Here is a 15887-nt window from a genome sequence, read left to right on the forward strand (position 1 = left end):
AAACAACAAAAAAAAACCCAAAAAAGCAAAGCAGCAAGTTGCATGGTAAGAATCAGCGTAATTTTGTAACTTTATTTTTTTTGTACTGCTTGTTTATCTCTGCATCCTGATAGGATTGATTTCAACACACTTCAGTGTACCAGCACAGCCCAGGTAATGAGTGGAGTAGTTATGATGGTCTGGGGCTCCACCTAGGCACACACAGCCTCTCCGCAGCAGCCGCAGCCGCAGCAGCTCACTTGAGCATGGCATGCACAGATGTGCAGTTTTCCTCTTTCTGTAGTCAGAATGAGACACGGCAAGCTTAGCAATCCAGTGTTCTCTGTCAGCAGAAACTGCCATGATGAAGGGTCCTGATGGTACTTCTGGGTATCCACTGATCTGCAATGCTTCTGCAACCCTGGCTACCCAGCAAAACCCATCCAGCAAGTGTTTGGTGTTCCAGACATTTGTGCACCACAGGAGTTACAAACGTGAACTAACTGCAGGCTGGCAAAAGGGTCCCAGCACTGACTAGTCTGGACACAAAGCCTTCCTTCCATCCCTCACTGCCTCCTTCCCAGCTGTGCCAGACACGTCTCCTGTCTGCCAACAGAAGGGTCTAGCATTGGGTACAACTTGTGCCATTACTGAAAGAGATCCAGCAAACCTCATCTCTTTCCCAGTGCTCTAAGGGAGAAAGTGCATGGCAAACCTTCACCTCCAAAGCACTGATCCCTTGGTTCACTGTGGCTGCAATGAGGTGCAATAAAACCAAGGCTGCAGTACTTGGTAGAAAACTGGGATTCTCACCACTTTTGGTTGGCCTGCCTTGACAACACTCTTGGGTCTTTCCTTAGGGCTTGCCTCCAGGTTGGCAAAAATAAGGCTACTTATGTTCTCCTTTTACATGGCAATCCTGTCTTTCATACACCTTTCCTCAAGCTGCCATTCCCCTTGAGAGTCTCTGCTCAGGTTTATTGCCCTGTTCTGAGCTCTCAGGACGCCTTCTCACACTTTCCATAGCAGTCAGTGCTCCTCCCAGCTGTAATTCCTGCAGTGCCTGAAAGCAGGGACTTTCCACAGGGGCCAGAAGCTGTGTTCAGGGCTTTTATGGAGCCCATGAGAGCCAAGCATTTCTCATTAAATGTTCAGAAGTAGATTGGATTCCCTGATGCAAGATCAGTTTGTCATCATAGTTACAGAAACAAATGGTCAAACTCCTCCTTGCCAGAGTTCCTACATCTGATGGAGCTACACTACAGGAGACAGCTTTCCCTAGAGAGATGAAGTTTTTTTCTACATCCAGTTACCTCATTTGGATGAATCAATCCATGTTTAATACCACCCCTGTTCCTGCTATTTCTCTTGCATTCAGAAGTGAACTCATGTTGAAAACCACCAGCCTGTCAATTAAAATTCTTATAGACAGCAACCTTAGAAATTGATCCTAGACTGGAACCTTTACCCAGATTTACTGAGTTGTGGTGGTAATTTATTTCCTCTTTACCAGGGGAGATCCCTGTCTCTATAGTTACCTTTTCTCTTCGCTCCAGTTTTGTGCCCAATGCAGTTACCTGATCCTTATTATTTTCTCTTCTCCTGTTCATGGTGACCAAACCCACTTTATGGGTGGAACAGTATCTCATATGACTTTAAAGCTAGTGAGGATAATTTAAAACATATTTAAAATCACTGGAATTTTTTAAGACATCAAAGACAAACAATCCCAGATAAAAGAACTGGGATGGACAAACTACTGACATACTTGCTGACAAAAAATAAATTTTCTTCAAAAAGAGGAATGCACTGCTTCCAGTTTGATTACTCACAGAAAGTGCTGCTGGGGATATATCAGAAATACACACCTACGTGTTCTTTACTCTCAAATAATGGCAAATACAATTAGCACTACAGGGGATGAGCACTGATGCGAATTTTCTCCTGCTGGTGATATAGCTCGGAAGTAGGAAAAATTACATTGTAAATACAAAGCATCTAAATAGGGGATGCATTCATAGAACTCAGTGCTTAAATGAAGACATTGTTTTTATTTAGAAGAAAAAAATCATTCCTAAAGAACAAGCTTAGGTCATGAGTGTAGTGTCCCTCTGTGTGGTGTGAACACAGTTAAGGACCTGCGATGTGCCCAAAATGTGCAGAACTACCCACAATCTACATGAAAATTGTATGTCCTCAAATAAAGAAAATTACCTAAAAGACTGAAACACAGTAACAATATTTTTAAATGTTCATCTAAGAAATACTTGTAACTAATTTTGCTTTAAAACACTGACATTTCTAATACAGTAGTCCCACACAGAACCTCAGAGCTAGGAGGGAAAAAAAATAAATAAAATTTGCCAGATCTTTACAACTCTGAGTTCTACAAAAGGCCATCATGAGGTCTGGTTTTGTGATGTTCTCTCTGGAGAATTTTTCCAGCCCTAGCACTCTAGACATGTTTTTCTGTCTTTGGATAGTTTTCCTTCACAGCCCCTCTCATTACATGCAATAATACATGCTCTGTGTCAATTTGAGACTATTGTGTAATGTTCCACAAATCACATCTTGGAACTAGAGTGCTCAGCTTTCTTCTTATGCCTATTTATTTATTTATTATGTTCCTGCCTTGCTTTGAGAATATCTCCCTCTGTCTGCAGTTGCAAGTCGTGTTCACCAATAGTTCTGGCATTTCTCGAAATAGTCCCGATTTCCACGTGCTTCATGTTTTCTCTCTCTACATAATAGCAGCAATACCTACATTTCTGGGTGCTGCCCCTCGCTGTACCATCTTACTTCTCCCAAACCTCTGGGAAGCACCAGGTACCAGCTGCTCCTGCGGGTGACCGTGCGTGTCGCTGTAAAACCGAGCGTGTCAGTAAAAGCACCTGTGCCGATGGCGAAAGAACAGCAGACATCCTTGCGCTTGAGAAACGAGTTGTGCGACTTGCCGACCCCGTTCCAGCCTGGAGCACGAGCGACTCCAGCGGGGTCCCCGCAGGGCGCAAGCGGCGGAGCGCGGCTGGGCCGGGCGCGGGGCGCTGCCGCCGCCTCCCGGCGCTCCCGGCACAGCGCGGGGGAAACGGCCCGCAGGAAGGTGCGAGTGACAGCTGGAGCAGCAGGGAGGCTTCCTCAGCAGGAAAAGAAATGAACGGGTGAAAAGGAGTGGACAAGCGGGTGTGCGCTGCACTTACAAATAATCCCCTACATGTTATGGGATGTCAACCGAAACGTGGGCCTTACAAGATGCTGTTCTTCATCTTCATCCCACACAATCCTTGAAAACTCCTGACTTTTCAAGGGACTGATTGAAAATTTTCTGTTAAGAGAACTGCAAGTTTTAAATAAGTCATATTCATTACTTGCAATCCAAATTCCTTTTTAGTATATATGTGGAATCTAGGTATGTGTTTTCTCATTGCTTCAGCCTAAAAAAATGCACCGAACAAATGCTCCAATATTAAAGCTTTATTCGTTCCAGCACTTGGCAATACTGCATAAACCTCAAGTCAATAGCTGTAAGTGAACTGCACATTTTTCTCACAGTACATTTAATCAAGCTCCCAAACATTTTAGTTTTAAAAGATTTCTTTAAAAAATTATATTCTCCTGTTTCTTTCTTAATATAGTCAGAAAGAGTTCTTTGTATGGTCTAATGGGAATATCTATAAGAAAGCATTAGAAACTGCATCTCCAAGCACCTTTCTTTCCCAGCTCAGTTACCAAATGTATTTCCTTCATTGGTGCTCTAACAGCTGCGAAGTCTGAGACATGTGTAATGCATTTTCACCAAAAGTGTCATCTGTGTGGATTTAAAAGTTGTGTGTGTATAAAAACAATAAAATTCAGTGATAATTTGAGGCAACCTAGACAAAAGAAAGTAGACAAGGAAGAATTCAGCAGCTCATCAATGATCCCACTAACTGTTCCCAAGGCTCAGTCACGCTATCGGGAACAGAGGAAACAAATCTACATGGCATGGATTGGTACCCACCACAACTCTGCTTAGTCCCATCACCAGACAAACAATCAGGCAACAGTTACATAGATTTTTATTTTTTTTATGCACAGCACATTTTCCTTCCCCAGGAAACTCATCAGCAGAAGGGACTAAAGCTGCCCCTGCTCCTTTACCTCTCCAGGACCCAGGCTGCAGACGGGGAAAGCAAAAGAACCACTCTGTGGGGTGTGACACAAGCACAAATTGCCTCAATGGGAAACTGATGCAGCTGGGAGATTTCAAAATAATCACAAACATCCACTACTTTCTTGAGGTTGTATTTTCCCAAGGTCACCATGATCAGTGTTTTGCCTCTTAGATTGAAATTTCTTGAGAAAGTACTTAACTTTCAAAGGGCCAAGTTAGCTGTTACTGTTACAGTAACATACAGTGTCATTTTGTAAATAATGATAAATTATTTTGGAATAATTTTTGTGTGAGTAAAAAGCAGCCAGAATGCATGGAATTTGGCTCCTCTGGAAAAGTAGCAAACATTTATTTTATGTTCCACTTTCTTGAGGGGGAGGGGGAAGCCCATTTTGAAAAGGTCAAAATTTACAGGAGGAAAAGGAAGGCTTAAATCCCTAAAATGCAACAGGTTTAACTCTGTCCTTTTGAATCATCCAGGCTGTATAAGATTGATCTTGGCTGACACCAAATTAAGGAAAACTGAAACCAGACGGTGTAGCTGAATATTTCTATACTGATCTTTTAAAGCAGCACTGACACACTTGAAGAGAGATAAAACACAATTATGTGAGGAAAGCACCAACAAACTGCAACCTGTAAGTGAGAAATTTCAAAGCACTGAGGTCTTTGGTGGCTGCATGATAACAGTGGCTGGCAAACACAACATACTCTGAAAATAAATTCCTTTCTCCATTAAATTATCTTGGAGTTTTTCATTCCCATCTCTTCACCTTTCCACCAGCAGGGGTCTCACAGACATCAAGGCACAGTAAGAACTCACAAAGCCATGTTAGGTTGGGTTTCTCTTTCTAGGCAGAGTTAATGAAAAATCTTCTATTGCAAGGCATCATAAAGTTATTCCAGAGATATTTCTCTATCAATAGCAAGTTGGCCCTATTTAATGGAGGCTTGGAAAGTACACTGTCAAGTTAAATTTGTACCCGCATTAAAAAAAAGAAAAAGGAAAAAAGAAAAAAGAAAAAAGTTTAGCAACCCATAAAACTAGTAGAAATGTTTACACAGTTTAAAAACATTCCAGTCAGGACTGTAGCTATTAAACAAATCAGTCTGTTCCAGAGTGTTTGAAGCCCAAGCACTGAAACACTATGTACTCAGTAGTATAATTTGCCTTTAAACACTTCTTTGAAAGGAGATGCTCTTTATTATTAACAGAAGTTCCAGTAAAAATAGTTGGGGGCAAATAGAATACTGAGTGACTACTATAGATAGGGGGTTACAGGTTTGCAGGGCAAGATCCTAAGCAGGAATGGTGCTGGTTGTCATGTCAGCTGAGGACTCAGATTACGATTTGCAGCCACTCCTTTAAGGGCACTTTAGCCCTTTAGGATATGGATCTGGTAAGGAGCCATGGCTCCAGTGAAGTCAACAGCAAAAATTCTTCGGTGCAAATGAAGCAGCCCTACTTCTTTCATTTCAAAACCTGCCACTACTCCTACAGAAAGAGTTTATTAAATTGCTTGCATAGTACAGCCAAACTATGTTCTAATAGGTGATAAATTCCTCTCCTTTTTTGGCAAAATCCCTTTAGAGGGACTTAGCAACTCAGGACTGGCCTGACATGCATGACACTTCTAAGTATTCCTAGCTGCAGGGCACCAAATCCCTCAGCACTGGGCTGATGGTGAGGAATACTTTGAAAAGTGTCTCTCATGCAGTGTCCCTTTTCTTTCTAAAGAAGGAAGCAGGAAGGTTTGCATGGCCATCCTACTGGAGCCTCAAAGTCAGCTTAGATAATTTTTGGGAGCTATTTTAGAGGGAAAATGTGATACCAGTTCTTTTAATGGTACACTGTAAGAGAAGAATACACCTCAGCTTCTCTTAATGTTGTTATAAGATTTATTAAATAGGGCCTTTAAAAGCTTGATTATCCATGTTGCTACCTTAGCCAGCAATCAAGACTTAAGATACATCAGAAGATCATGAAAGAGAGCAAGAGGGTGTCATCTTTAGAGGGGCTTTCATCTATCATAAATATAACCAGCACAGCAGAAATTTTCTTTATCATCTTTCCCAACACAGTGCCAATCCAGAAGGAATGTGGAAAATTGTGCTGTGTCCATTTGTGTTACAAACTCACTTCAATGCAGTTACCAGATTTAATGATTTTCTTTCTGGCTCTTCACAAGTAACTTCTTCAGAGGACAGGGCTCCCATCCAGTTGAAGCTCCTTGTCTTTCTGTCCCTGTATGTAAACTGTATGCAGAGGTAAACTGCCCCACCTCTTCCAGTGCACCACATATAGGGAGGACATCAGCAAGAATGTGAAGGTGCCCTGTAGTAACTTAGAAGAGCCTGTGTATATAAAATAGTAGGTATCATCTGATTAATTGAGACTGATTAATGCAGTCTTGTCATATTGATTTGTTTTGCTAAATGCCAGTGTGGGGTGCGCAGAGGGCTAAAGTACTTCCTACTGATCCCCTGTGGGTACTTAAGGGTAGCTCCAGTGGACACAGCATTTGGAAAGTGGAACTGGAGACATGTGGAGACCACAGGAGTGCACTGAGTTCTATAACCATGGCAGAGGCCGCAAACACCATGAAATGACCACACAAAACATTCTTCTCGTGGGAATTTCAGTTCAAATCTGCAACTGGAAAGTCTGCAGGTGGAACTCCATCCTGGCTGTCCATGAATTCTCCCAATAATTCCACTCCTTCCTTGTCAGAAACATCTTCGATGTCCTTTAAAAAAAAAAGAAAAAGTTGAGAAGAATGGTATTTTCACCACTCCAGAGAGATAAACCATGACAGCAGCCCCAATGGCCATTGCAGGCCCAGTCACAAGTCTCAGGGCTCTGACTGGGTATACAAGCAAAAGGAACCAGCAGTCAAACTAAAGAGGACCAAAAAAGGAGCCTTTCCAAGTGACTCACTTTAAAGGATAAAAAAGGAACTTGCATAGATAGCTAAGCTCTTTGGAGCAGTAATGATCTCCTCTGTGTGCATCCCTGCTTTGGAAATGTGAGCCAGCACCACAGCATGTGGGCAGAGGACTCTGGACAGCTTTCTCATGACATATCCCTGGCAATCCATCCATGTCTCAGCAGTTTCCTTGGTCATTATCCCACTGAAACAAGGCACAACAGGGAACATTGAACCATGTTGCAGATAACAAAATCCAGACTGTATGCAAACTGCTTTGCAACATAAAAATTTTAGGATCCAAGGCCACCAACTAAACGGGAAAGAGACTCCTTGTTTGGCAACCAGATCTTGCCTGGGTTTCGGTGTGGAGGACACAAATCAGATTGAACATGTTCCGGTGCTCTTTAAGACAAAAGCTGTGGAACAGTGCTAGAAATGTGCTCAATGTCCACATAAGAACCTTCATCATGGATATATTTAACACCAGATTAGCATTAGAGGGATTTTTTCCCTACATAATTTTGCTCCTTAGTGGAGATACAGCCAAATAGGGTGAGTCCACAGATCTTTAGCATTCCATACAGATTGTCTCAGATCTTCTGCACATCTAGTGGGCATAACAACCTGTGCCTTTCTGGTAGAGGTATGACCTGGGATCTCCAGTCATACAGCCCATAGCTTTGCAGGCATTAATAGAGGCAAAGCAGCTGTTACAATTCCAGGCTTGAGTTCAGCTGGAGTCCCCACTTGAGCTTGTTCCATCTGCTGCAGAGATGCATTTGTTTCTGGGTAACTCAAGTACACACCCGTCCATCTTGTGCAGTGTGAATGAAATCAAACAGGCCTGCACAAGAGTTCATATTGGCTGGGTCTCAACTACTCAATACTCAAATAATAACCAATTTAAAAAGCAGAGTTCTCATTTTAACATGCAACATAAATAAAATGTCAGCTAATGCTACTAAAAGACAAAAATGTGATTTTCATAACTTCAAAAATCTCAAGCACCTAAAAGTCATAAAATTAATGTCTGAAAACATCAGTTCTCACAAACCCCACATTTTTAAAAGCTATAAAATCACATACTTCGTCAGAACAGTAATGGTATTTGCACACCATTTTACCAAAACTCAGCACTACCTACTTTCTTTGATGTGAAACACCAGCAAACTTTCTCAAGAGGCAGCAATCAGCACTTTCTGAAAAATCATTGGTCAGAGGGTATCACATCCCTAAAAAGTAGCTTGTTAAATCCACTGATCAGAACTGAAGTTGTCAGTAGTCTTATGTCTGAATGATAAGTTTAAGCTGCATGTGAAGTTACACGTCTTGCACTTGATCCCCTATGATTATTTTCTGTGGGGAATATAATAGGGACCACACTGTCTCTTTAGCAGGTAAATTGTTTGGTTTGGAATTATTGATCTACCTCAATTTTGTTCCAATTCAAAGTTGTTCTGGAATTTGTTTCAGCCTTCCTTTTTGACCCCCAAAAGAGCAAGATATTTTCTCTTTATACCTAGCTGCCAAGATCCAAATCTGTAGTTTCTGTGTTTCCCTGGTAACAGCTGGTGATGTCATAAATTTACTAAATGGCAGAGGGAGATGCTAAGCTCTGTGCAGCCATGAAAGTCTGGAAGAGAACAGCACGCTGGCTGCCTGCCCTGCTGCCAGCAGCATTCACCTTCTCTGCCTCTCCAGCTCTGTATCTGGATCAATTCAGAGTTCTCCAGAAGCCTTGATTCCTCTTGGCAATGGGAGTGGAAGTCAGAGAAATTATTTCTACTGTCTAAATCTTGAGTGCTTTGTGAGCTCAACTTGCTGAGAATTGTTTTCTAAGCAGGGTTGGTATCCGAAATGACACTTTGAGTTTTTCGTTTGTCACCAAGGCAGCTCAGAACTGGCAGTGACCTCTTCTGCCACAGTGCCCTGCTGTGAATGGCCACTCCTGAGCCCCTCTGAAGGGCAGAGCAGAGGTTGGCAACTGGTTCCTGATCAGCCCGGGTCACTCAGCCCACTGCTATGTCAGGATGCAGTTGGGAAATGGAGGAACAAAGAGAGTAAGTACAACATTCTGGTGTCTTACCTGGAGAATGACTTCCAGAAAATGTGCTTATTTCCAGCAGAATCCATAACATATACAAATGTACTCCTTCACTGGAAGTTTCATGCTATTTTACAAAGGAGGCAGCTGAAAGCACTATAGCATATGCATGACAGAAAAAAGGCTTTCCCATCATTAAATACTAGGAGGTAAAAGCAACAATCACAGAATGAGATGCATAAAAATTCTGTTCTTTGTGTACTGCAGTCACTTACCTCCTAGTGTGTACAGGCAATGAAACTGGAATTCCAGTCCTGAGATACGGCTTACGACTACATTGGAAAGAAACAGGACTGCATGTTATTGTTACAGATAAAATAAAGCACTATGGATTCTTATTCAGGGCATTTCTCTTTGAGGAAGAGGCCAAAGGATGATAAAGTTAGGTTTGTTACAGAGCTATCAGTGTGATTTGAATCTGATTTATCTAATGCTTTCAAAGCAAGATCCTTCTTGATCCTTCTAGGCACAGTCCCTCATCATGCTTCTTCTGGACACTTTGGAGAAGATAGGAGATAAGGAAATCCCGTACATAAAAAATCAGGAGGCAGCTAGTTGCCCAGGACTGAGAGACAAAAGAGATTTTGTATTTTTTAAGGTCTGTACTCCTTGTAAGCTAAAAACAAATCTACCAAGAGCAGATACAGAATTCCTACGGCAGTTTCACCAGCACTTGACAATGATAATGTGTCTCTCTAGTTTCTGCCTGATTTGGAGTTCTGATGTATCTAGAGTGAGGAAACACCTGTGCCCTGCATTGCAGAGCTCTATGGCCCAGGCACCAGAGCCAAACCCAGCTCAGGTGTCTGTACACAGCTGTGTGACCTCAAAGTTAATCTTGTCATCCAGGGTTTTACTGTGGGAGTTCAGTGTGTGGATAATTGTTCCTGATGTTATTTCCAGAGTCAATGCACTGCCCTTCTTCAGACAAAGCACAGATGTTTCACTGGTGATCCCAGCTCAGCCAGAGCACAAGAGTTACAGGAAAGAGGTGTAGATGAGCAGGAAAATAATGAGAGCTTTTCCTTCTCCATTTCATTGTTCAGATCCAGTTTTGACAACAGCAGAGTAGTGTCTCACAGACTCTTGTCACAGGGGACATCCCAGGAAAGATGAAAGAGCTGCATCTACTCAGAAATACTGTTCTTGTCTACACTGAGTGTTCCTTGAAGTTTGGTCCAAAGGATTTTGGAAAGGCTCTCCATCCGACAGCTGGTGTCTCTTCTTGACCTCCTCCTTCTCCTAAACTGACCAAATAAGGAGTTTGCTTGGGATTTCTTCAGCACAAAAATTATTAAAGAAAAATTACTTTGAGAGAGAAGATCCCCGTAATTTCTGGTTTTGTTTATATATCTTTAGCCTAGGGCTTAGTTCTTGCATGAACCATAAGGAAAACAAAACCCCACAAAACCCAAAGTCCCTAGACAAATAAGAGGAACTTGGAGCACAGTGATGAACTCAACAGCAGTCCCTAAAAAAGATACCTAGGAAGAATACTACTACTAGAAAAGCAATAATCTTCACTACTTGTGCAGAAGGAGAGAAAAGAAAGCTTGAGGCTGAAATCAGTATCAAGCTTATTTTATTAATTTATTTTATTAAATCACAAAATATTTGAAATAATTAAGATGCCAAAGTGGACAGCTGAGACCAATTATTCAGGAAAATAGGACTCTTGGAGAGGAAACCTCTCCTAAATATTAGCAAGAAACATGGGGAACTGCCCAGTTTCAGTCTCAATGGGGATATGGAAGTATTGTCGGTAATTTTAGTGTTTTCAGCAGAAATGGCTAATGGACATCTGCTAACAGAAAGCAATTAAGTATTTAATGCTCCACCAAAATGTTTTGTTAGCTTCTATAATAAACATCAAAGTATACCTGCACCTTAGACCCCAAGGGCCAAATAAATATATAATGATTTTATTATGTCTATGAACAGATAAATTGTATCTGCTAATACAGCATTAAGAGCAATAAAGCATGAAGTGCATCATCACACTAGGCTTAGAACAAGCTAACATCATATTTTAACACCAAGTGTCCTTACAAAAGGTTAATGAAGTCAGATTGTGCTTTTCAAAATAATTGTTAATAGTTTAAATTTTAATGTTTAAATTGTTAATGTTTAACAGTGTGACACTGGTGACACTGGAATGCAAGAACAAAGGGTCACATAACATTAAATAGCTGACTAAGACATGTTAGTTCTAGCATAAGATGTGTGAGCAATGCATAAAATATACAAGCAAGAATTCATATTTTATGTTTTAAGGTGATACTGGCATGGCCCATGGTTTACAGGGAACAAAAGCTGTTAGAAAAATAGATCTCTGTAACTAATTTAGGCTTTTTGCTTCCATCAAGCACAGGAGATTTTAATGATAAGACAGTGAAGAGTGTTATCCTTGAGAAGAAACTTCAGAATAGTTGTATGATTTTAGTATAAATTTAAAGCTTGTGGTTTTACTTGTGCAAACTGCTGGATTTCCAGTGATAACTGCAACTGATGTCTTATGGCTTTTTAGGACACAAGCCTGTCCAAAAATCCCAGATATTAAAGTGTACTGTCTTCACCTTTATGTAAAAGGTAACAGCTTGATAGATGGGGCTGGCTGTATCTTCCTTATCAGCTTCAATATTTGCAGAATATGCAGAACACAGATGTGCTCTTCAATGGCCACAGAGTTTCCAAATGTATTTTTACCTTAGGGGCTCTTTATTTTTCAGCTGTTCTCAGTGAAAGAGATTTTAAAGCTTCACTGGTACTCAAAAAAATGACACTGTTCCTCTGTCCCAAGTAACAGTGAGAAGTGGATGGAGGTCCACTGAAAAATACCATCTTGGTGAATTTCTGAATTGGTCTCTTGAGGTTTCTGAAGCTGAGAGATGCTTCAGATATCCTCTAATCCAAGGGATAAGTGCCAGATGTACTTAAGTTTGAGTTTTCTCATTTTTGCATTTTTCTTCAGTAAGCAGAACTTAACTATTTGCTTTGCCAGCATAAACTAGCTTTTTTCATGCATTGAGCTTGTTATGAAGACTGATACCAGGATGACATATCCTGCCCTCCAGAAGCAGCTGTTCCATACAAAGAGATGCCATTAACAGAGCCAAATGCTGGGATATGAATGGAAATCGGTTCCTGAAGAGGTAGTGCTTGAAGTGACACCACTCCCATTGGGAGCCTCATAGCATCACAAGATCTTTACTCGAAAGAGACTTTGTTATCACCCTCTTATGGTTTGTCTCCTTTTTCCCTCTCTCCGTTCCTTCATCTCAATCACATATCACAATTCTTGATACTTTGAGATCATTTTGTCAGGCACACAATTACCCCATTGTCTATGGGCAGCATGTGCAAGCTCACCTTGCAGGGAACCCCAGGTCCTGCTGCTATGCAGATCAACAGCCAAGTTCACACATGCAGGCAGCGTGAGGCTTTCCATCCTTCAGTGACCTACAAATGAATGCCCATTACTGTAACTCTCATTCATACTCTCTCTCTCACTTAAAATAGCATTAGCCAATGGCAACTCTAAGTGCATTGTAATGTTTTGACATCAAAAGGCTCACTACTACATTGCCAATCCGCTCATGAGCTCACACAGCAACAGGGCAAGTTTATTATATACTTGGAAAAAGATGTTGACTAAGGACAGCACAATTCCCAAAGCAAACTTTTCTTTTTCATTGTGGTCCCAGAAATGGTATCCACATCCAGCAGTTTTTAGAAGAATTGACAGCTGGATCTCTGAGTAAGCATATTTACCACTTCTGTCCAATACTGCATTTCAGCATGATCACATTGTCTAAACTCTGCTGAGATCTCAGATCTCAAATCCACCCCCCAAAATGAAACTGAGACGATTACATCAAATACCACAACAGATTTCCTATATACCTGCGAGTGAAAGCCAGGCAACTGCAGGTACCTCTGCTCCAGGGCAGTAGGTGCACACTGCAGATGTGCAGGAGATTTGGAGTCACCAGCACCAGCAAAAAAATTCAGCTGCTCTCAGCACTGCATTACACAAGCTAACCTTGAAGAACATCTGATAAAGAAGAGGTTAGCCATGGAAATTTTTAAAAACCAAAAATCAAAACAACAGTTAAAACTCAATAATTCCCATTTGTGTCTGAGAAAGTTAATTTTGTTAATTAGCAAATAGCAACTGAGTTACAATGGGAGCCTGTACTTTACCATGTGCTAATACACTGGTTTTTATAAGGTCATGTTACATTTCCCGATATCATCAGTATTTACAGCCACAAGAACATTAATAAACTATGAGTTTGCCCTTATATGTAGATACACAGCTCTGTGTGTATGTATGACATACACACCAACATACATACATTTCTTTAAAACTTGTAAAGTTCCACTCTGAAGCCTCAAAAGTGAAGCCAAATTGCTTTTATTGCACAGAGTAGAAGATACTAGCAGCTCTCTGCTGTAGGGTCATTCATGCTCCAGAAGAGACACTTAACAAACACCAATAGGAAAATGCCAGTAAAGCAAAGCAGGACATTTTTTCTGCTGGAGGAAAGAGTGACTTTCTTCACTAATTGTCAAGTGTGCAAGAAGGAACCAACTCTCAATTATTTCATTTTTAGGTGTTGGGATGCATTCTGCCTTGGATTGTTGCCTGGGATTCTTGTCCTCTCATACCTGCCACCACAAATTGGGATTTACTCCACTCAAGAAAAAACAGGGAAAGAAACTTAAGCCCTCCATTTGGTTTTCATAAAGAATATTTGCAGTCACTCCTTACCCTTTTATGATGATAAAGCAATCTTGGAATTTAACTTGATCAGCTCCTTTATGTTCTTCAAAGAGTGACATTTGGCACAATTACTGTAAGGAAGTTTAAAAAAGAACAGGAGCACCAATAACAACCACACTCTGAACTCACTTCTTTTGATTAGGAAAATGTCTTGTAGCTGTCAACAGCTAAGAATGTCTTGTAGCTTTAACACTTCTTTTAACTGGAGACCTCAAAAGGCCACATACATCACAAAATGAGTCTGACAAACACTTTTGGTAGCAAGGGGCTGAGCAGACTGCCGGCAGAAATACCACCAGTAATACTCTTGAGTGCAGCAGAGTAACTCTCAGGAGCTCACAGCAATATCATGAATATGCCTGTACTGAATGAGATGCTGTCAAGATCCTAAGGCTGTTTTGCAGCAGACAAGGAATGTTATTAAGTCCTGTTTTCAGTTTTATCTTAAATATTATTCACATTACTTTTCCCACAATGATCAAATGATATTGGGATAAAGCTCTAACACTGGCTAAATTATATAAATAGAATATATAATATGAATTGTTGACCCTTGCAGAACAACTTGTGTCTTTTCTAGGTTGCTGGAACTACTGTATGGAAGAGTTTGTTTAAAATAAGTAACAAACCTCTGAGCAACAATGCATTCATGTAACTGGGGGAAAACAAAAAACAAAGTAGGAAAGCAAAAATTGCAAAGTGATAGGTTTGATCAGGTTGCCAGCAATACCCCATCCCAAGATTTCTTACCAGAGACATGTCTATTTTTAACAGCAGCCAGTATCTGACAGGGGCAGATTTCATCCTCCCCTTTCACATACAATAAGGATGAGATGAAGTAAGAGAATAGAAAAAGAATAATAAATAAATAAATAAATAAATAAATAAATAAATAAAAATAAAAATAGCAGCTGATACATCTAGTGTTCTTTTTACCATAGGAAAACTTATCTTAATAGGGTTTGACTGAATTGTCCAGGAAATGATGCATGAGGGGAGGTTTCCAGCCAGTTCTGTTAAGGAACTCAAGATTTCCTGGAGTGTGATGATAAGCTGAAATGATGGGCTATGATAGGAGGCATTGCATATACAGACAGGAAGAACAACCAGCTTCAGCTAAAGACATCCAAAACATATAAGCCTGAAAGTGCACTTAGAAACTATTAGCCTGGAAACACGCCTGCTTCAGCAGGAATGACTTGTCAGGGGAAAGCAGCCACTTTAGGACTTCTTAATCAGTATTTCACAACTGCTGTACTGTAGGCATTCCTCCTGGCAGTATTACTCACTTGGCTGCCCCTACACCTGATTATAATGGTTGTTTCCTGGCTATATTACTTATTACTTCTGTAAGGCAGCTGCCTTCCAGCTGTATGACATATGGAGCCCACAGGCATACACTTTCAGCATATGCTGCATCTTGTCCTTTACACTGTTCCTTATTAAGCCAAGACAAAATGAGGAGGCTGGGACAGCTCTGTCCTCTTAGCAGTCAGTAGGTCCAGGAGCAAGAACTGAGAAGTTCCCAGTGTTGCAAGCCTGGCCTGAAGGGTTAGGAACAGTAAGGATTAAACACTACCATGTGTCTAACCAGACCTTCATGCTGAGTGTTTTTTCCTTGACTTTTCCTTGTAAAATACCTTTTTTATTTTTTTTAACCTACTTTCTCCTTTCAAATAGAGTACTCTGGTAAAACTCATTCTGAATAAATTCTCAAGAACATTTTAAATTAGATCATATCACCATTGAGCCTATGAGACTTACCAGAAAGTGAAGTATAGATGTAAGATTTACGTGAGTTATTTCTGATTTATTCCCATTTAAGTGACAATTAAATCAAAACAGCATTTTCACTACAGTCCGAGTTCAAAGGCTGTGCCTTACCTGGCTGGCTAAAGAACTTGTATCATTCCCTTTGTCATTCATAGTCAGTCTTGA

The 15887-nt window shown here is 40.7% G+C and overlaps 1 long non-coding RNA gene across 1 annotated transcript; it reads right to left on the bottom strand.

The window, feature by feature from the left end:
* Window positions 1-3458: 3458 nt before the first annotated feature.
* Window positions 3459-14771, bottom strand: LOC131579838 (uncharacterized). The gene is made up of 3 exons (XR_009277778.1): window positions 12533-14771; window positions 9379-9435; window positions 3459-6876 (listed from the first exon to the last, which is right to left on the bottom strand). It is a non-coding gene; the product is annotated as an uncharacterized LOC131579838 (long non-coding RNA).
* Window positions 14772-15887: the final 1116 nt, after the last annotated feature.

This window comes from Poecile atricapillus, chromosome 5 (assembly GCF_030490865.1).
Source record: "Poecile atricapillus isolate bPoeAtr1 chromosome 5, bPoeAtr1.hap1, whole genome shotgun sequence".
NCBI classification, from domain to species: Eukaryota; Metazoa; Chordata; class Aves; order Passeriformes; family Paridae; genus Poecile; species Poecile atricapillus.